The following is a 22650-nucleotide window of genomic DNA, read 5'->3' as shown; positions in this document are numbered from 1 at the left end:
AGTATTACAGAGCAATAGTGATAAAAACTGCATGGTATTGGTACAGAGACAGATAGATAGACCAATGGAACAGAATTGAAGACCTAGAAACGAACCCACACACCTATGGGCACTTGGTTTTTGACAAAGGAGCCAAAACCATCAAATGGAAAAAAGATAGCATTTTCAGCAAATGGTGCTGGTTCAACTGGAGGGCAACATGTAGAAGAATGCAGATCGATCCATGCTTATCACCCTGTACAAAGCTTAAGTCCAAGTGGATCAAGGACCTCCACATCAAACCAGATACACTCAAACTAATAGAAGAAAAACTAGGGAAGCATCTGGAACACATGGGCACTGGAAAAAATTTCCTGAACAAAACACCAATGGCTTATGCTCTAAGATCAAGAATCGACAAATGGGATCTCATAAAACTGCAAAGCTTCTGTAAGGCAAAGGACACTGTGGTTAGGACAAAACAGCAACCAACAGATTGGGAAAAGATCTTTACCAATCCTACAACAGATAGAGGCCTTATATCCAAAATATACAAAGAACTCAAGAAGTTAGACCGCAGGGAGACAAATAACCCTATTAAAAAATGGGGTTCAGAGCTAAACAAAGAATTCACAGCTGAGGAATGCCGAATGGCTGAGAAACACCTAAAGAAATGTTCAACATCTTTAGTCATAAGGGAAATGCAAATCAAAACAACCCTGAGATTTCACCTCACACCAGTGAGAATGGCTAAGATCAAAAACTCAGGTGACAGCACATGCTGGCGAGGATGTGGAGAAAGAGGAACACTTCTCCATTGTTGATGGGATTGCAGACTGGTACAACCATTCTGGAAATCAGTCTGGAGGTTCCTCAGAAAATTGGACATTGAACTGCCTGAGGATCCAGCTATACCTCTCTTGGGCATATACCCAAAAGATGCCCCAACATATAAAAAAGACACGTGCTCCACTATGTTCATCGCAGCCTTATTCATAATAGCCAGAAACTGGAAAGAACCCAGATGCCCTTCAACAGAGGAATGGATACAGAAAATGTGGTACATCTACACAATGGAATATTACTCAGCTATCAAAAACAACGAGTTTATGAAATTCGTAGGCAAATGGTTGGAACTGGAAAATATCATCCTGAGTGAGGTAACCCAATCACAGAGAAACACACATGGTATGCACTCATTGATAAGTGGCTAATAGCCCAAATGCTTGAATTACCCTAGATGCCTAGAACAAATGAAACTCAAGACAGATGATCAAAATGTGAATGCTTCACTCCTTCTTTAAAAGGGGAACAAGAATACCCTTGGTAGGGAATAGAGAGGCAAAGATTAAAACAGAGACAGAAGGAACACCCATTCAGAGCCTGCCTGACATGTGGTCCATACATATACAGCCACCCAACTAGACAAGAGGGATGAAGCAAAGAAGTGCAGGCAGACAGGAGCCGGATTTAGATCTCTCCTGAGAGACACAGCCAGAATACAGCAAATACAGAGGCGAATGCCAGCAGCAAACCACTGAACTGAGAACAGGACCCCGGTTGAAGGAATCAGAGAAAGAACTGAAGAGCTTGAAGGGGCTCGAGACCCCATATGTATAGCAATTCCAAGCTACCAGAGCTTCCAGGGACTAAGCCACTACCTAAAGCTATACATGGACTGACCCTGGACTCTGACCTCATAGGTAGCATTGAATATCCTAGTAAGAGCACCAGTGGAAGGGGAAGCCCTGGGTCCTGCTAAGACTGAACCCCCAGTGAACGTGATTGTTGGGGGGAGGGCGGCAATGGGGGTAGGATGGGGAGGGGAACACCCATAAGGAAGGGGAGGGGGATGTTGGCCTGTAAACCGGGAAAGGGAATAACACTTGAAATGTAAATAAGAAATACTCAAGTTAAAAGAAAAATAAAATAAAAAAGAAAAAGAAAGAATTTGCCTCCTGGCCAACACTGTCCCTGGGGAGAAAGCCTCTTAATAACAATATGTGTAAGGTAGGCCTTTCCTCCTGGCACCTGCTGATTTCTTTAGAAGAGTGGTGGTTCTCAACAATTTAATCCCATCCTCTTTTGCTAAATAGAAAAATTTCCTCCCACACCCTTTTTAAAATAAAAATATAGTTATCTTGTTTAAAAAAGTAAATCAAATAAATGTTATTTTTATTTTACTCACCACACACGGGTACACACACACACACATACACACACACACACACACACACACACACACACACACACACACAGAGGAGGTAGGGAGTGTGTGTGTCACTGATTCGAATCCCCTCCTGACCAGGCCAGAGGAAAGGAGGGAGAACGTCTTCCAGCTGCTTCACAGGTCTGCCAGCTTTAAAACGTCTTTCTCTCCTTACTCACTAGCATTCGAGTGACTCACTGAGTGTGATGACAAAGAACTTTCGCTTGGCCAAACTTCAGTCAAGCTTCACGCTCCTCCTAGGCCACATGCAAACTGCCTGTGGAATGCACTCTTGTTAATTCAGCTTATTCAGACCTGACCCCCAGAACCCCATGTTCTGATAAGCATCTGAGCGCTGTTCTCACAGACCAAGTTCCTCATCCTCTACCAGCCCTTGGTGATGTCTGCTCACACGGCGAGGCTCCAGCCAGAATGCCGTCAGATTGGTTCAGCAGGAATCCCTAGGCCTCAGGATGGTGATATTTTAACATTCATCGCCCACCCTACCACACACACACACACACACTGCTTCAGAACTGGACCAGCTTTCCTTCCCTCATTGCGAAGCTCATCATACAGGCCCTTCCAGCTATCTAGTAGGTTGTGAATAAATCTACCTTCCGGTGGTTTAACACAAATCGCTGATTATCTCTTTAACAGTGAATCAACTTTCTGCAGAGCAATACATACATGTAAATATGCATACGTATGTATACATGGGTTGCACATGTTTTAAATATGTGTACTTAAGGGCTGGAGAGATGACTCAGCAAAGCACATACTGCTCTTGCAGAGGACTGAGTCCGATCCCAGAACCCTGTTGTGGTTTTCAAGTACCTGTAACAGCAGCTCTGGGAGAATCTGATGCTCTTCTGCCTTCCACAGGCAACCGAACTCACATGGACGTACCCCCAAACAGACACACAGACAAAAATAAATCTTAAAGGGAAAAAACCCTCAGGGGTCTAGGAAATGGCTCTGTGGTTTAGAGCACTGGTCGCTCTTCCAGAGAATCCAGGTTTGATTCCCAGCACCCACGTGGCAACTCACAGCCATCTATAACTCTGGTTCCAGATGACCCAGGTGATCCAATGCCCTCTTCTGGCCTCCACCCATACACATAATTCCTTCTAATTAAAAAGGAACCTTAGAAATATACATACTTAAGCATTATGTAAGCTTATTTGCATATGTGTATAAATACGTAATATTATATATATATATATATATATATACAAAATACAATGCAAAAAAAAAAAACCGACCATACAATTCACTCATTGAGTAAATATATGTATAACTACCATATGCCTGACACCATAGTGAGTCAAGGCCAGCAGAAGTGACCAGGCTGTTTCACTATTGTCCCACCTCAGTAACAATCACTAGTCAGTCCCAGCCAACCCATCCTTAGACAGAATTCCCTGTCCCCTGAATTCCTGAAGGCATCCCACACTTCCACCACCACCACCACCACCACCACCACCACCACCACCACCACTACCCCACCCCAGCTCCACCCCCGAATTCTGAAAGTAATAGCATGGGGTAGGGGCATAGGCTGGGAGGAGGGATTCATAGTGATTGACAGGTTTCCTGTCTGTCACTACTTCTTTTTCCCAAGGCAAGACTTGGCTCTTTTTACCTAATCTTTTGAAGAAAAAAAAAAAAACCAACCAACCAACCAACCAAACAAACAAACAAACAAAAAAACAGTCACTCTGCAAGCTTCCACTTGTTGTCTTATCCTTTACATAGTCCAGAAACATTTTCTCCTCACAACTGAGTATCTGCAGTTTCCAGTCCAGTTCCTCAATGGGGATGTCCAGCTAACTGGAGCCTGCACAGTCCAGCAAAGGACATCATCAAGCCCAGACTGGATTGGGAGAGGCAGGCTCATAAATATTCTGCAGTTTGATCAAGATACATGGGGGAGGATGGCATGGTATATGTAACACAAAAATAGCAGGTTTGTTTATGGAGAACTAAGGGGAACGTCCTAAGCTTAGAAGTATGGAGACAGTCAGAGGCACTAACAGTAGACCAGGAGAGTCATGACCTTGGTTTACACGTGGGTGGGAGAATGGTGTTGAAGAGGGCTTGGACGGACCTGAGCTAGTTGTGCTAAGTAGAACAGAGAGGCCCTCCTGAGGGCTGAGGGTGGAAATGATTTACATTTCTGGCATGAGGCAGCTGAGCAGGGGATAGAAGCATTTACAGAGATAAGGAAGACACATGGAGGGACAGATGTGAGGAGAGAGGAGAATAAAAGATCTTGATTTGAAACAGCCAGTGTCTGTCTGTACCTAACACTTATCTCAAAGGGGCCAGTTGTTCCTTGCAACAGAGGTGCATGCTATAAGCAGAAAGGGCAAAGGCAGGTAAAGATTTCGAGCCTGGATCTACCATCAGCTGCTTGTTTGACCATGGACAACACTAGTGCCCTCTCGGTATCAACTCTACTTAGTTCGTTTACAGTGTTAAGTAGGACATTGAAAGCAAATGGTATTGGTTTGGCAGGACCTGGGACTACTAGTGACATCTGCACATGTTCTCAAACATCCATTTGCTGTAGTGAAGAATCCTGGGAGGACGTGAAGTATGGACGGAGTGCTTGGGCCCCTGATAGGGCAATAAAAGGAGAGGCAGACTGTACCAGTTATCTTTCTATAGCTGTAATGAAACACCAAGACCAACACAGCTCATAGAAGAACGAGTTTGGGGACATATGGCTCTAGAGGGATAGGAGTTCATCATGACAGGAACCGTGGTGACAGGTGGCAGATACAGACCCTGACAGCTCACCTCTCCAACCTCAAGAACAAAACAGAGAGAGCAAACCGGGAATGGCCTGAGGCGTTGAAACCTCAAAGCCCACCTCTCAGTAACCTATTTCCTCCAGTAAGATCAACCCCCCTAACCCTTTCCAGATGGTACCACTGACTGGGGTGCAAGAATTCAAATGTCAGAGCCTGTGGGAAATATTCTCATTCAAAGCACCACCAAGACCAAAGCTGGAAAAGGAAAGGCTCGCCAAGCCCTGACTCATTTGAGAGCTACCTTTGAGCCATTCCAATTGGGTAGGGAGTAAGGGGAGAATATGGTTGAAGTGGAAGCCCGGAATAGAGTTTGAGTTTGGGAGGGGTAAGGGTGGAAGAGGTTTGGGAAGGTGTCAGAAGCTGAGGACTCCGCCAGTGCAGTCCTGTGTGCTATTGCGGGAGCCAGGTGAGTCATCGAGCTAAAGAATCTGTATACCATACTGAGCCTCAGTGAGAGCTGGGAGTTTCCTACACAGGCCACACAGCTGTGTGTGGTAAAGTGAACTACAACACATGGCGTTATTAGCCGAGGTGGGGTGCTGCAGGCGCTAGCCAACATGGAGGAATGGAAAGTACGGACAGGCTCACATCTGAGAGCAGGTGTGCAGAAGGGATGGGGTGACTTTGAGAGTGCCTGCTGCTCCTTGTGAACAGATGGTACTCTCAGCTCCCAGAGAGGAGACTCTGGGTTACCTCATTTGTATCTTACACTCTCAGGTTAGCAAAGTTGGGGAAGGGGTAGATTTGAGGGTATATAATTTAGTCAAAAGGTTGCCAGGCAAGAGGAGAGTGGTGCCACCCACCTGTAATCCCAGCACTAAGGAGGCTAAAGCAGTAAGATTTCTGTGAGCCTAAGGCAAGCCACGAGTATACAGGGAGACTGAAAAAGAGGAAAGAGAGGAGGAGATCAGCAGCGAATAGTGGCTGTGGGCTATATGAGCCCCACATCCCACTCCTGGTCTGGATCCATTGCTTTTGTGTTAGTAAGATTTCTCCCTCACATTATCTTTGCACACAGCCCCCTCTTACCTTCATATTACACGATGCATAAAGCAAACACATGTTCGCTGCTGCCTCGCCACAAAGGAAAAGCTGATTGTGGTGATTCCAACACAAACTGCTTAGCTATTTCAGAATAAACAATAGTGCATCTGGAAGAGGCATATTTCCTTCTGGGTTAATCTTTTTGCCTCTTGCTGGAGATTCTACTGTGGGGGAAAAAAACTGGTATTTGCAATGGACACTAAAATTTAACACAGTCACTGGTACCTTAGCAACTTCTGGCTCCGATGACCATCACACAGGATGCTCTCCTGCTTCCCTACACTATTCATTTCTACAACTGTAACTGAAGCTGGAGACGGCCCAGTATATACTGTTTGCAGAGGACTGGAGTTCCCTGCTTAGCACTCACATAAGGCGGTTCACAACTTCCTGTAACTCTAGCTCAATACTACGAATACTACTTCAACTATTACTACTACTACTACTACTACTACTACTACTACTACTACTACAACTACTACTACTACTACCACCACTAATAGTAATAATGATAATAATAATATAATAAAATAACTTTTTAAAAATAAATGAAAAAAAGTAACCTGTAGCTGAACAAGGCACCCCCTAAATGCAGAGAGGAACAGAGCAAAAAGTCTCTGCCTCAAGAGACCTTATAAGGCAAGTAGGACATTAAGGCATGCACAGGAAACAACAATACTGCCCAAAGGGACTGACCCCTCCTAGGCACCCTGAAAATGTCCTTCCTGGCCACATGAGATGTGAAGGGACCACAGGACCAGTGGTGCCATCTGGGGACCAAGCATCTAACTGCCCATGAAGGATCTTTCAGATCTCTCTTTCCCTCTAGTACTCTGGTTGACATCATTTCAGCCGAGGCAGGTCTGCCATTTGGGTCCCTCACGGTGATTTGAATCTCTTGCCAAGCCATGATGGATCTGTGGTGAGGATGAGTAATAAGTAAAGGAGTGCATAATGGTAACCTCACCATTCCAGAGGCAGAGGTAGGATTCTGACATCAAGACCAGCCTGGGCTACACAGAGAAATCCGGTGCCCCACACCACCCAGAGCAAAACATGTTGGCACATGTTCCCTATCACAGCATAATTTGGTCTATTTTGCCTGAAAGTCCTTAAAGGGTGAATGGTCTAACCTCTAGGGCACTTTAGAGAATCCTGAAGAACGAAGCCCAGCAAATGCTGAGGAGATCCGTGGGATTTATAACAAAAGATGCTCATAAACTAAGGGCCGTGAGATTACAGGAGCACAGAGGAAATGAGGTAAAAAGAATGGCCCCTGAGCCCCTGAAAAAGAAGGCAGCCATGGGAAGAAATTGATGTGTTCCCCAGTGACAGTCACAGTTAACTAATTTTTGCTCACTTTGTGGACATGTTTTATGTTGGGCTCTTGGCCGGTGACAGGTGGTGTGTTCAGTCAGGTTACCTTCCAAGGAGACTTTTGCAATGGATCTAAGCACAAAGCTGAGCAGGGAGGAAGGAAACCGCAGAGGGTCAGTGGGACAGTATGCTGGATTAGTAACAGTGAGGCTGCTAGGTGTGGGTGTAAAACTCAAGTGACCTTGTACCAGGAGAGCCCAGAGGATAAGCACATCAACCAGCTAGTCTGTCTTCTTCCAATTGCTTGTCCTCTTAGCCAAAGGCAACTGGAAATTCAACTACAGAGTGAAAGAACCATTGCTGTGGTAGGAACTGTCAATCTCCAGGGACACACAGAGGGTGGGGACGCTAAATCTAGGGGACAAATTGAAGACAGCCAGTTGAAGACCCCAGGGGAAATGAAAGACTCAAGATGTTTTTAAGCCCTAAGTGCAGTATTTTTAAAGATTATTTTATTTTATATGCACAAATATTTTACCTATTTGTATTTAAGTGCACAATGGATATACCTAGTTCCTATGGAGGCCAGAAGAAGGCATCTGTTCCCCTGGAACTGGAGTTACAGTTGTGAACCATCAAGTCGTTGCTGAGAACTGGATCCAGATCCCCTGTCAGAGCCACAGATGCTCTTAACTGTTGAGTCTTCTCTCCAGCTCCCATGAGTACGGAACTAATGAGAGCCCAGAGGGATTGCTTGAGGGACAGGCATGAAGGCACATACCTCTAATCACAGCACTCTGGAGCCAGAGGAAGGCAGGCCTCGGTGAGGTCATGGCCAGCCTAGCATGGACAGCAAATTCCAGGCCAGGTAGGGCTACGTCGTGAGGTTCTTTGGGGAAGTAGAATAGAGAGAGAAATCATTTTATGAGAAAAAGCCAAAGAAACAAACAGTAGATAGATTCATAGCTGGTTAAACAAAGCACATGTCATTGATGGGATCCATCAGTGGAAACTTTTACAACAGGCTGACTTGAGGAAAGCACAGATTTGGATTCTCATGCTTGTTTTTGTTATTATGTAATAGTAAGGGGCACTGAGGTCTCTGTGCTCACAGACATGCACTAGGGGGAGGTGGACTGTTAAGAACACAGGGTTGTTCCTTCAAGGGAAGGAATGCAAAACCAGTTTTCCACCCAGAAGGCTGGGGCAGACTAGACTGGTGAACTTTGGAAAATGTGTGTGGTTGAAGACTTTCTTGGACCAGATCCTCCTTTTAAACTGTTTTTCTCAGTCACTCTATAAGACCCATCTTTATGGAAGGTGTCAAATTGGTATTTAACTTACTTTGTTCCTCAGAGAGACTTAGGTATGCTTAGTTGTGCACACAGGATTGAGTCAATCACCACAAGAATAGTTTTCACCAAATTGTGTTGCGTTTAAATACATCTGAAATAGGCAACTCAGGGAGAGACTGAAATTTGAACCAACACTGGCTACTGAGTCACACTGTGCCCAACTGCTTGCTTGCTTGCTAGACACACACACACACACACACACACACACACACGGAGGGAGGGAGGGAGGGAGGGAGGGAGGGAGGGAGAGAGAGAGAGAGAGAGAGAGAGAGAGAGAGAGAGAGAGAGAGAGAGAGACTCTAATTTGGTAAATTAAGAAAGTGCTATCGATCGTGCCCTTGCCTGTGTTCTTGCTGCCTTCTGCAGTTACCACGCAGTGCATGATGGTAGAGTAGTTTTCTCTCTTCGGCAGGCTCCTTCTCTCTTCCGGCAATAACACCATCATGATTTCCAAGACTCCGCCACAGATCCTTGGGTGTTGGATGTGCTCAATAGCATCATGTGCATCCTGCTTAACTCCCTAGGTCAAATAAAGACCCAGGATCAACCCCAATGGACCCAGCCATTGATGCTATTTTTACCTTTGGATTACAGTGCTGGGAAGGTACAAGTCTGAACCAATGACAGTCACCATCCCCGGTTCAGCATTATTTATAAGAAGAAAATTTGAGGTTCTCATGAAAACAGAATGTTTCATAGATATCAGAAAACATCTAAAGACAAAGAAAAAATAAATGTTCTCAATAACATTGCATGGGTTTCTGAGCTGACCTGTTCCTGAAGCATGTTGATGACATCCATGTTTCTTCCTTATCTGAGCCACTCTATTGCCGTGTTTTACTTTTCCCAATTTGAGCAGGATTTCCTCTGCTTCTAGTAGGGATATTCAATTAACCTGTCTATATTATGGATCTACCAACATCAATGATTTTCATAGGCTTTAGTGCAAATCACTAGCATCCTGACAATAGCAGCCACTGTTGTTGGGTCCTCAATAATGTTAGTGAGGTAAAACAGTATCATTAGTTGTGCAATTTCCCTCCAATGCTTATGTGTTATAGGCTTGGTCTCCAAATGGTGGATCCAATCTTAGACAAGTGAGTAGACATAATAAGCATTAATCCACTGCCAAGTTCACAACTTGGTACTGCATCAGGAGACAGTAGGAGGGAGGACATAGTAGAAGATGAGATAACCTCTGAGGAGTGTCTCATCCTGGCTCCTTCCATTTCTCTCTCTCCTTCCTGGCTTCCCTGACATGAGCAGCTTCCTCTTCCACATGTTCCTACCACCATGATGTCCTGCCCTTCTTAAGGCTGAAAAAATGGATGTAGCTGTCATTTGACACAACCCTATGCAACAGTGAGTCCTGACGAATCTGCCCTTCTTTCAACTGCCCCTACCCCATATCTGTCACAGCACTGACAACAATTATTGTTTCAAAATGCAATGAGGCCCTGTGGAGGTGATACAGCCCTGCACCCATCTCCAGATATCAGTTCTTGTTGTCTCAGTCCTTGGTAAAATGTCAGCTGCTGCAGATGTGTCAAAAGGAAGGGAAGGTCACTGCCTTCTCACAGAAATTGCCATTTGGGGTCTTCTCCCAAGTCAAACAGAGAGAGCAACAGGAGGCTTGTGAAAACAGGCAAGGCTTTCACAGATATTAGTTCCTAGAATTCAGCTCCAGGAAGCAGGTACAGAGCACTGGTTCTAGCTATCATGGAGTTCTGTTGGAACCTTCTCAGAAACCATCTTCCCTGGGAATCTCATACCACACCATCTTCTTCTGTTGCTGAAGCAACCTCTGACCAGCTAATCATATGACTCCATTAGCCCTGTTCATGAATTCTGGGTTGGATTCTTCGAGATTGCCAATATCCCAAGAATATGTCCCTTACTCTGCCTTTAGCATAACCAAGTTTGCTCCTTCTGGGTTCCTTTCTCCTGACATGATCACCTGCACCTGGTCTCGTCCACATCTTCTCAGATGTGAAGTCGGGTACCCATGTCTGCACTATGAAAACCTCTGGTGCTCTCTTACTTGAGATGAAAGCCACTACCTTCCTCAGGAAACCACAAGCTGCTCAGATCTATCTCAAAGGAATTCCTCTCAGACGCTATCCTCAAGCCCCACTACCTCATACAAACGGCTGAACAGGGGCTGAGGCTCCCAATCTGACTGCAGACTTCTAGACAGTGAGGCCAGTCTAGATGCAAGGCCACCCTCTCTCCATTGGAGTAGCACCATCAGACACAACAACCACACGCCACAGATGGCCAATGAAAACTTGAAGAGTTGCCATCTAAATTGCAATAGCCCTGAGTGTGTAACCATTACCATCTTTTATAAACTTAGTAAAAATAAACCAGTATAAAACATCTCATTATTATCTTTATAATGACTAGCTGCAGGACTACGTGTAACATGTTGGGTTAACAATACATACGGTTCATTGCAATTGATCCCATTTCTTTCCTTTTTAAAAAAATCTGGCTATTAGAAAAAGTTAAACCATATAAACAGCTTGTATTAGATCCCTACTAGACAGCACTGCTTTTAAATGTATGAACATGCGACTCAAGAAGGATGACCAAAATGCGAATGCTTCACTCCTTCTTTAAAAGGGGAACAAGAATACCCTTGGCAGGGAATAGGGAGGCAAAGATTAAAACAGAGGCAGAAGGAACGCCCATTCAGAGCCTGCCCCACATGTGGCCCATACATATACAGCCACCCAATTAGACAAGATGGATGAAGCAAAGAAGTGCAGGCAGACAGGAACCGGATGTAGATCTCTTCTGAGAGACACAGCCAGATTATGGCAAATACAGATAGGCGAATGCCAGCAGCAAACCACTGAACTGAGAACGGGTCCCCCCCGCTGAAGGAATCAGAGAAAAGACTGGAAGAGCTTGAAGGGTCTCGAGACCCCATATGAACAACAATGCCAAGCAACCAGAGCTTCCAGGGACTAAGCCACTACCCAAAGACTATACATGGACTGACCCTGGGCTCCAACCTCAAAGGTAGCATTGAATAGCCTAGTAAGATCATCAGTGGAAGGGGAAGCCCTTGGTCCTGCCAAGACTGAACCCCCAGTGAACAGGACTGTTGCGGGGAGGGTAGTAATGGGAGGAGGATGGGGAGGGGAACACCCATACAGAAGGGGAGGGGAGATGTTTGCCTGGAAACTGGGAAAGGTAATAACAATTGAAATGTAAATAATAAATATCCAATTTAATGAAGATGGAGGAAAAAAATTAGTAACAGAACAAAATGGAACTCTAAACAGGTGACAGTTGCCTAGGCCTTAACATTTTACCTAGACCTTAACATTATACTCCAACTTCTTGGCTTCTCCCAACCATTACATTGCAGAGAGCTGGGTTATAAACCCACAATCTCAGAAGCTATTTGCATATGATTGATACCTGACTGGTCATGGATCAATTTTAAGTCCTGTGGAATCACAGTCAGGAAGTGCTGGACAGAACCTGTCATCTAAACCATTTCCTGTCTGGCTTAAGCTTGTTTTACTCCTGTACCTGGAGTGCCCTGATGCACAGGAATCCCTACATATCTAAAGGAAACCTGGTAAAATCGAGGGACCTCAATGCAGGGAAGCAATGATCCTACCACACCCTGTCAATAGATAATGGCATCACAGGGAACCTGACTGAACTCTTGAGACAAAACTAAGAAGGCACCCAAGAAAACCATGCAGCTGCCACCAGGAGTCCACTGTGGACCAGACTGCAAGGAACACTGATGTGCAAGTTTCTTTAGAGCATGTTGACTTGAACTTGAAGTTTTGAGGTAAATACCAAGGACTGGTAAGGCTGGAACCCATGAAAGGGTTTTTGTTGTTGTTGTTATTATTGTTGGTTTTTTTTATTTTTAATTTTTTTTATTTTTTTAGGATCATCCATCTTTTCCTCCATAGAGGCCAGAGTGGTTTACATTCCCACCAAGAGTCTACAAGAGTTGCCTCTTCTCCAGCCCCACTCCTCACGGCCTCCCAGGTTCACCAGCTTGGCTGCTCAGCACCCAGCAGGGCAGTTATTCCACTATTTTAATAAGACAATGAGCTTTAAAAAGAAAGCTGCTGCAAAGATGGGGCTTAAACAGAAACAGCATCAAATGCAGTAAAGCCCCAGTTTCCCACGGGGGAGCCTGGCCAGCACTAGAAACTGGTCTTCACTCTCCTGATAAATGATCCAGCAGCAGGTCGGTGAGTTTTAGCTTCCATAAGCTTTTGCAGACACGTTTAAACTCTTTATTGTGTCCTTACCTACCTATTGTAACAATTCTTGAGCTTAGGATGGACTTTGGAAGAAAAGTTATGGGTTTTCATCTACAAGAGCTGTTTACCCTACACCCCAAAATATGTTTTGTGGCTACAGCATTGCCCATCTCGTTCTTTAGTCGATTTTCATTATCTCCTTTCAGCATCAGTTCTTCGTTTCAGTTCATTAAGCTTCATTATTTTGTGTTACTTTTAACTTTATTCCTTAAATCTCATTAAATATTTTCATTTCTTTAAAAAAAAAAAGACTTACCTGAACTAAAACTCCAACATATGACAAGTCCAGTTCAAGGGCCTGCTACATGGTATTTGTAGATCTCACAGTCCCCTGTCTGGCACATTCTAAACACAGGGCAGTATGAGGGGGAAGAAATGAGAGAAGAGGGGTTTTCTGTTTGTTTTGCTTTTAGTTTTTGGACTTGGGTTGGATTTCTTTGTTTGGTTTTGTAGTAGTAGTAGTAGTAGTAGTAGTAGTAGTAGCAGCAGCAGCAGCAGCAGCAGCAGCAGCAGCAGCAGCAGCAGAAGTAGTAGCAGGCGATGCTACTGATATTACTCATCTCCGTTAAACCCTATGTAAATAAAATCCATTGCTATTCTGCTGACCTCACAGGTTGCAACATGGTTTGAGTGAAGTCTCCTTAAACTGTAAATCGCTATATAAATAGTGGTTGTCCTGGTATTAATATTCATAAAGACAACGCTCACATTTTGGCATGCAATGTTGCAACTGGTTAACAGAACTACTCTGATGGCCTGGCCCTAGGCCCAGCAGCCATTTCTTACATTTAATCACATCAAAACCTAACACAGAGTCTGACACTAGGTGGCAGTAAAGTGCTGCACTGCACTGCAGTCAGGAAAGGTGGCTGTACTTAAGTTCTGCGTGGGTCCCAGCAGCACAGCCTGCCTTGCACTGGAAAATGTGCAATGTCCCTGAGGGACCTCCCTTGCCTCATGAGGACTCCTTGAGTTAAAAGCCTCTCACATCTCAAGTTTGATGCCAGGCACTGTGAAGAACACAGAAAGCTTCTACGCCACACAACAGCTCTTCAGGAGCATTGGTGTGTTAAGCAACAACTACAGGAGATCACAGTTTGGAACTGAACTCTTGGTCAGGCCCCAACAGATCAGACCAAATCAAAATGGAGTCATTAGAGCTAAATACCACATAAACAGAAAATGTAAATGTGAAGATCAGGGCTGGAGAGATGGCTTAGTTGTTGGAGGCTGGGCTCACAACCAGAAATATAAGTAAATCAGCCCTAAAACATACTAGCTTTCCAGAGACAGATTCCAGTCCATGTAAGTCAATAAAAGGAAGTTCATTCTGTTTTCACTCTTTCCTCAGAGATGTAACTTTACACTAAACCCTCAGCCTACTTCCCCTCTTCAGTTACTTTGTCTCATCCTGCAAAGCCCACTGTTCTAACTTTGTCAGCTGCTGTCTAACAAAGGTGAGAGCTTTTGTTCATTTTTATAGCCCTGATTCACCAACCTTGAGGAAAAGTCATTGATATTTAGATGAAATGTGTTGTAATTTTATCTTTTGAGAACTGGAAGAAAGGAGTCTGCTCTTCCTCAAAAAGAAACAAACAAGCAAACACACACTCCCCTACCCCCAATCTAGGAGAGGAACTCTCTGCTATGTCAGAGGGAAGGGTGGCAGCTGTGGGCATCTTGAGAGGCCTGCAGGGGAAATGGGAAGAGCTTCTGTGACATCTGACATGTGACATCTGAGCTGGGTTTTCATGAAGGAAGTCTTCTCTTGGTGGAGAAGGCAAAGAGCATTCCAGGAAGAGCAAGTGCAAAAGGACACCGGGGACACCAGTGAAAGGGTGCTGTCATTGGTGAAGGAACAGCAAGAGGTGGGTGTGGAAAGACAGGCTTGCACAGTGGAGACACGTCCTGCCCGGGTATGCCTGCCGAGAAACCAATGTACAGACACGAAAGAGTGGATGGAGGTGGGAAGGTGGGATAGCGTCTTGGTTGGTAGCCTGACTGAATCTGAAGTGAACTAAAATGCAAGCCAGCCCCCTGGCACTCTTGTGAGCGACTTGTCTTGGTCAAGTAAGTGTGGATGGCACCTTCTGTGTGCAGCCAGATAAAAAGTCACAGAAGGAGGAAACTTCCCTTTTTGCTTGCTGCCCTCACTCCATCTGGCAAATTTATCTATCCTGTTGCTACAACATTCTTTTGCCAATATTAGCAACAGCTTTGGGCTTCCAACACAGACCAGTAGCTCCAGGAATCTTCTAGGACTTCAGCACCAGATTAGGAATGCTGAGACATCCAGCTTCATAGAACTAGTACAAGATTCCCAGCCTCCCCAGTGTGAGGAGGTCATTGTTGGGACTCCCAGGACCACATTATGTAATGTAACAAATCCCTTTTTAATGTTATGTGCATTCCACCAATCCTCTTCCTTTAGAGAACCCTGACAACACAGAAGGCAAACTAAACCAAGTAGAGCAGGAAGCCATGAGACTGTAGAACTTGGGTGCTCCTGCAGGTGATTCAGGCTACCGGATTCCTTCTCGTCTGTAGAGAAATCCAACAGGCATTCTCTGAGGAATTCTGGAAGGAGGCTTGTGGATGTAACACCCTGCTTAGTTTTATTTCCAGGGCTCTAGCAGACAGGTTCCTAGATTTCCCCATAGCCTGGCCCCACAGGCTCTCCCCTTTAAGCTTCCTGACTAAGATAAATGAAGATAGTTAAGTATTAGCTCAGTTGGATTAACTACAAACTCACACCATCACTTCAGAGAAAGCAAGCTCTTGCTGTGTTGCTCATCTCTTAACATCCAGTGAAGTTGGTACCACTGGATTGTCTGAATATCTGAGCCTATGCCAGGGTCTTCATTCCAGGAGTATCCGAGAACCTGCTGGGCTAGGCTTGCCAATTACTCTAAGAGCTGGCATTTATTAACTTTGAGTCAGGCGGTGTCCTAGCTTCTTTACACACATGATCACACTTCATCCTCATGACAACTTACATAGAGAGCAAACAGGTTCAGAGAAGTGAGTTGCGAAGCCAGCCCTTGACTGCAGAGTTGTCTGATTGTAAGACTTTTGTCCTTTCTTAACCTGTCTTTGGCATGGCATGCTATAAGGTTTGTCTAGTGTGCTCCAAAGCCCAGTATGTTGAAAGGATGGGCTTTGGCTGTCAGCCTCTGGTCTTCCTGAAAGACAACAGAGCATTTAAGAAGTAGAGCCTAATTAGGTGGTGTACCCTTGAAGGGCTATTGAGATTCTAGCCCTTTCCAGACACCATAAGATGAACACTTTCACTTATTACAATACACCTTCACTATGATGAAGTGTGTTGCCATTAGTCCCAAGTCAACAAAACCAACAAACCACAGACTAAATTATCTGAAGCCATGAGCTAAATAAACATTCCTCCTTGTAAGTAGCCACTTACATCGATAGCATTTGGTCACAGTGGTAAACAAAGCTGACTGGCACATAGGAGAATCTTGGTCTCCTGAAGTGAGGAAAAAGACTCAAGCCTAGGTCACCACCAGATGATGAAAATAGTCACCCTAATCCAGCTCCCACCGCAGGCTCTGATGTACAGAAGACTGTGATGGGTTCCCTGAAAGCTGGTGTTGGGGACTGCAGCCTATGGAAGTAGTCAGAGAACAGAGTTGATAGGATGTCGTTCCCTTCTAGGAAAAACAAACTGGTCTCTGCTGCTTGACTGCTCGGGGCTTATACTTTGGCTACACAGAAGTGAACTGATAACAGGCTTTTTCAAAGGCAGAGTGGCTCTGCCCATGGGGGGGGGGGGATGACACTTAGGCACTGTGCTTCCCCAGGGCAACTCCTCCCACATGAGCTTCCACAAAGGAGCAGCTCACAGTCAGCTGGCACAGGGCAAATTCAACAGTGGTTGTTTTTCTTAGCAGCTTCCCGGATGAGAACTGGGTCTCTTAGTATTGGAGGGCTATAATCCTGCATAAAGAACTGCGAGACCAAAGGCTGTAGGACTGGTTTGTGTAGGGTTGCTGTGTCCACCCCTTTCACCACCTTGATTCCAGGCATGGCATCTTTTCACCCATCTACCTATCCTTTTTTTTTTTAATCTATAGTATGCAGATGCTGTTCACAGCCATGTGGTAAAACATAAATATGAAGGGTCTCAGTCTTCAAACCTTGGAGAGTAGTTGTGGAGACACAAAATAAAACCCAGGTTCCCCAGTTTGTAACACCCGTGGGGCCTACTCATCAAATCCCTCAGAGCCTTTTAATTCCCTGTACTATGGCTCTCAAATACTTAGTTACCAAGGAATATGTATGTAACGATGATTATGAACCAACCCCTATTGTATTTTTAACCCATACTTGGTCCTCACTCTCTGCATCACTTTGGTCTTCTTACCTGGCCAATGACTTCTGTGCTCATGGCTGCATAGAGGATCCACGCATAGCCAGAAATGACAAATGTGCCTGCTGACAGATTCCAAAGTACTCTAGACAAAACCATCCTGCTTTTGTGGACACAAGCCCCATTCCCAACTCCTTTTCCAGTGCCAGTATGCAGGTCAGAATCTGAAATTATATTTCATGGCACTACTGGGTTCAGGGGACACTTTCCCAGCCTCTAGGTCTCAGGTTGGTACAGTGACATTGTGGTCCATGCAAAGATAATATAATGGCTTCTCCTCACATCTGCTCTGGACTTGGTCACCTGCAAACCCCAAAGAGGGATATCAAACCCATTTTCACAACACCTGTGATTGTGACCTGCTTGTCCAGAACAAACACCTATAACGTCATTTTCTCCTATCTTCTTTTTCTCACTCTTCCAAACTCTTATTACTTCCCTCAGAAACACCTTTATGCACATTAGCTCCTGTAATGGATTCCAAGAGGGTTCCAAGTCCAAAATCTGATGCATTCAGGCCATAGCTAGAACATTCTTTTGCTTAAGAAACTACAATGCAATGGTGACCAAAGTGATCAGTTGCATGTAAATCTGATGCTGTTTGGAGAGAGGGCAGAATTGAGCCTAATATAAAGGGACAGTTAAGAGAATTCACAAAGAGAACATGCCAGCCTGAAGGAACAGCACTAACACATGCAGAGGCATCAGCTCAGCATAGCTGGAGTATAAATGCCCAGTGAGAGAGACTATGGAGGTCAGGGATGAAGGTGGTTTATAGAGTATGTTGGAGTCAAATAGTACATTACTCTAAGATGATTGGGGTGGGGTGGATTGTTAATTATGATGCTTAATTGGGAAAATGACCAATTGGGTGCTTTGGAAAGGTCTCCAGTCAGAATGAATTTGGGAAGTAGCAGAGAAGAGGAGGCAGATCCACTAGGGATACAGTTTCAGTGACAGGGTGAGCAGGTCCAACCTCAGCTGGTTATGGTAATGAAGTAGGGTGAGGATGAGGAGCAGGAAGATGGAGGCAACTTCAGTTTCAGGGTGGAGACTACCCCTAAACTGTCTTGGCTAACAATATACAGAGACCTCTGACCAAGATATCACAGCAGAAGGAAGAGTACAAAAGTGACAAGTCCTTCTTTGAAAGTCTTTAAGGTTCATATTTATGAGGTGCAAGCAGACCTAAAAAAACACGGAGCCCAAGCTCAGAGGTGTCCCATCCAAGGATATAAACTCAAGATCATGAGGGAGGAATGGGTGCTTATGGGTGAGGGAGGAATGGGTGCTTATGGGTGAGGTGTTGCCAGAGCCCAGGGGAGAGCGTAGAGTGGAGAACTCTGCAGTCACCAACATAAAAGAGTACTCAAACAGCAGAGCTAACTAAAGAGACTGGGACAAATCAGGATTTAACTCTTAGGAAACACTCAGGGAAGGGGGTGGAGGGGACTGAGAATGGGGTAGTCGCCTCCTAAAGCACACCCAACAGCCCCAAACTATACCCTATCTCCTGGGCCCCAGCTGCTTTCTGGGGGAGGAGGGGCACACCAGCACCAGGAACCCCAGATAAAGCACCGTACTCTGCCCACCAACTCCACTTAAAGCAAACTCAACAAACTGCACCCCATCCCTTGGGTTCCAAATTCTGGCCCATAACTCCAGTTGCTTTCCGGAAGGCCACAGAAGCACCAAAGAGCCCAGGTAAGTACTACTTGCTCTGCCGACCAACTCCCCTTTAAAGCATACCCAACAGTCTTAAGGAGCACCCACCCACTAGGCTCCATATTCTGCCCCAAAACTTCGGCAGAAGACTTCTGCTTTCTTGGAGTTCATGTCATTTCTAGGAACCCCAGAGGTAGCATTGGCACCCCAAACCCTAGAGGTCACCCAGACCACAAAAGCCCCAGTGAAGACACCCTATTTGTCTTCTGAAGACTCATCAGTCACCAGAACCACTCAGGCCAGAAAACCAGAGAAAAAACACAGAAACTGGGAGTAGTGGGGAGGAAATCTAAAAAAGATAAACTCAGAAATCAGCACCTAAACCTATAATAACCCCAAACCCAGATGGCTAAATCCAGAGTAAAAACACAATCAATAAGAGTCAGAGCATATGATGTCACCAGAGCCCAGCTGTCCTACTACAGCACGTACTGCACATTCCAACACAGCTCAAGCACATGAAACTGACCAATCCAATCTTATGAAGATAATACAGGCAAGCCTTTAAAAGGAAATTAATAAATCCTTTAAAGAAATCCAGGAAAATACAAACAGGTAAAGGAAATAAATAAAACTAGTCAGGACCTGAAAATGGAAGTAGAGGCAATAGAGAAAACACAAACTGAGGGAATCCTGGGGATGGAAAATCTAGGTAAGCAAACAGAACTACACACTTAAGCATCAGCAAGAGAATACAAGAAATGGATAGAGAATTTTAAGCCCAGAATATACAATAGATGACATTGATACATCAGTCAAAGAAACTGTTAAATCTAAAGAATTTCTGACACAAAACATCCAGAAGAACAAAAGAAGATTCCCCCTCAAAGGACCAGAAAATATTTTTGACAGAATCACAGAAGAAAATGTCCCTAACCTAAAGAAAGAGATGCCTATAAATATACACCAAGCTTACAGAACACCAAATAGTTTGGATCAGAAAACTACTTAGCAAATAGTAATCAAAACATTAAATGCACAGAACAAATAAAGAATATTAAAAGTTGCAAGGGGGGGTTGGGGATTTAGCTCAGTGGTAGAGCGCTTGCCTAGGAAGCGCAAGGCCCTGGGTTCGGTCCCCAGCTCCAAAAAAAGAAACAAACAAACAAAAAAAAAAAGTTGCAAGGGAAAAGGGCCAAGTAACATAGAAGGCTGACCTATTAGAATTACAACTGACTTCTCAACAGAGACTCTAAAATCCAGAAAGGCCTAAACTAGACTCTAAGAGATCACAGATGCCAGCTCAGTCTACTATACCCAGCAAAACTGCCAATGATCGTAGTTGGAGAAAACAAGGTATTTCATGATAAAACCAAACTTAAACAGTATCTATCCACAAATCCAGCCCTACAGAAGATACTAGAAAGAAAACTCTAACCCACGGATGTTAAGTACACCCAAGAAAACACAGGAAATAAATAACTTCACACCATCAAAACTGAAAGAAAAAACACACATAAATATCAGGAATTAATAATCATTAGTCATTAATATCTCTCAACATCAATGGACTCAATTCTACAATAAAAAGACACAGAATAATGGAATGGATGTGAAAACAGTTTCCATCATAATGCTGCAATTAAGAAACCTCAGCAACAAAGACAGATATTACATCAGAGTACATCGGAGTAAAGGGCTGGAAAAAGGTTTTAAGCAAATGGATCCAAGAAGTGAACTGGTGTAGCCCTTCTAATATCTAACAGACTTTCAACTAAAATTAATCAAAAAAGATGGGGAAGGACACTTAATACCTATCAAAGGAAAAAAAAATCCACCAAGATGAGGTTTCAATTCTGACTATCTATGCTCAAAATACAAAGTTGAAGAAATATTACTAATGCTTAAATCACACATCAAACCCCCATATTAACAATGGGAGACTTCAACCCTTCTCTTACCAATGGATAGGCCATGCAGACAAAAAATAAAAAGAGAACTAATGAACTAACAGTCGTTATGATTCAAATGGACCTAACACATCTACTTTTCACCAAAACACAAAGGAATATACCTTCTCAGCACCTCATGGAACATTTTCCAAAACTGACCATATACTTAGTCACAAAGCAAGTCTCGACAGACAAAAAGAACCTGAAATAACCCCCTGGATCTTATCAGACCACCATGGATTAATGCTGGACTTGTTGAAGAAACAACAGAAAGCCTACAAACTTATGCCCATTCTTTAAAATAAATGAAAACACTGTGTGGAGAGCACAGAGTAGCCAGAGCCAAATGCAGAACAAGGCCGGGATCTAGCAGTTTTGAAAGTTGTAAATGGAACATCTCGGGTTCTGAGAAAGCAGTGCAGTTCAAATTGGAAATGTTTTCCTCTTCTCCCTCTTCCTTCTTCCAAATAAACACATTTTCTCTCCTTATTGTGTGGGTAAGATAACTTCCCCTCCCTTTTGACTAGCTCCGAGTTAGCTTTTCGAGTCTGAAGTTCTTACTAATTACAGGGCACAGTTTGTACCATGCTTTCAGCATCAAGATGATCAGGCTAATGGCATGTAAAGTTCTGTTAGAAGAGTCAAGTGCACACTCAGGGGGGAAATTTCACATTTTAGCTTTCTGTCTTTTAAAGGCAAGCATGAGGAGGGAAATTCTCCAAAACATTCTTGGCACACAAATGGAACCCAGGTCACCAGCTACAAACTCTTGTCCCCCTTAAGAAAGGAAAGACCTACTTATTTGTCAAACAATGGTTAGGCTACAAACAACAGGAACTAGAACACAGGGTGTGTTGTCTCAAGGTGTGCCTAATAGAATTCATGGGGAAAGCTGGTTTTGAAATGGGTTAATCCCTCTGCCTTTGGGTGAGGGTGAGGCCAGTGGAAACACTGTCTTGGGTGGGGTTGTTTTGAAAGAACTCTCTCCCAGGCAAGGGCTGTTGGTTGCAGAAAAGTGAACCAAACTGCTATGAACATTAGAAGAGAACTGAATTTTAATTTTTTTTCTCAAAATGTTAAAAGTGTGTATTCCTTAAAAGTGAGGAATTGTGAAAGAAAACACTAGAAATGGAAAACCATGGTATACAGTAGAGAATATAAATTAGGTTATAACAAGTTCAGGAAAAATCGGGTGATTCTGAGGGAAAAGTTATGAACACTTTCTGTATTCTGTACAGATGTCTGTTGGCTTCTGTCCATGCAAAACAGGGTTTGCTTTTTTTTTTTTTTTTTAAAAGAAGTGACTGGGAACTTCTGCTCTTTAGTCACCAAGAAACACAACAGCACCATGTTCATTTACAAACAACTGCACACTCTTTACTGAATAGGGTCAATGAGATTTCCTGGGAAATGCTAAACAATGGTAATTTTGCACATTGCTGTGGTCTGCATTTGGGAAATAAATGATGGATCTCTCCCCACTGTGGGAGTACTAAAGGCAACTCTTCAAAAAGATGTGAGCCTTTCTTGGTCTCCCCAGGCACAGCCTTTTTAGAAATACTAACGACAGTTCCCTAGGTCGGGCTGAGGCCTTCTTTAAAGCATGCTCTTGCTGA

General features: G+C 44.1%; 1 protein-coding gene across 8 annotated transcripts in view; it reads right to left on the bottom strand.

The window, feature by feature from the left end:
* Window positions 1-8943, bottom strand: part of LOC102548137 (uncharacterized) — a 42727-nt gene extending 33784 nt beyond the window's left edge. For 6 of the 8 annotated variants that reach the window (XM_063280981.1, XM_063280980.1, XM_063280986.1 and 3 more), the window contains exon 1: window positions 5811-8943. The gene's annotated coding sequence lies outside the window, so the exon portion shown is untranslated. The remainder of the gene's footprint in view (window positions 1-5810) is intronic. The other 2 variants (XM_063280983.1, XM_063280985.1) reach the window with 2 other exon arrangements.
* Window positions 8944-22650: the final 13707 nt, after the last annotated feature.

This window comes from Rattus norvegicus, chromosome 1 (genome assembly GCF_036323735.1).
Source record: "Rattus norvegicus strain BN/NHsdMcwi chromosome 1, GRCr8, whole genome shotgun sequence".
NCBI lineage: Eukaryota > Metazoa > Chordata > Mammalia > Rodentia > Muridae > Rattus > Rattus norvegicus.
Note: the sequence above shows the minus strand (reverse complement) of the source record. Positions and strands in the feature narration are given on the sequence as shown.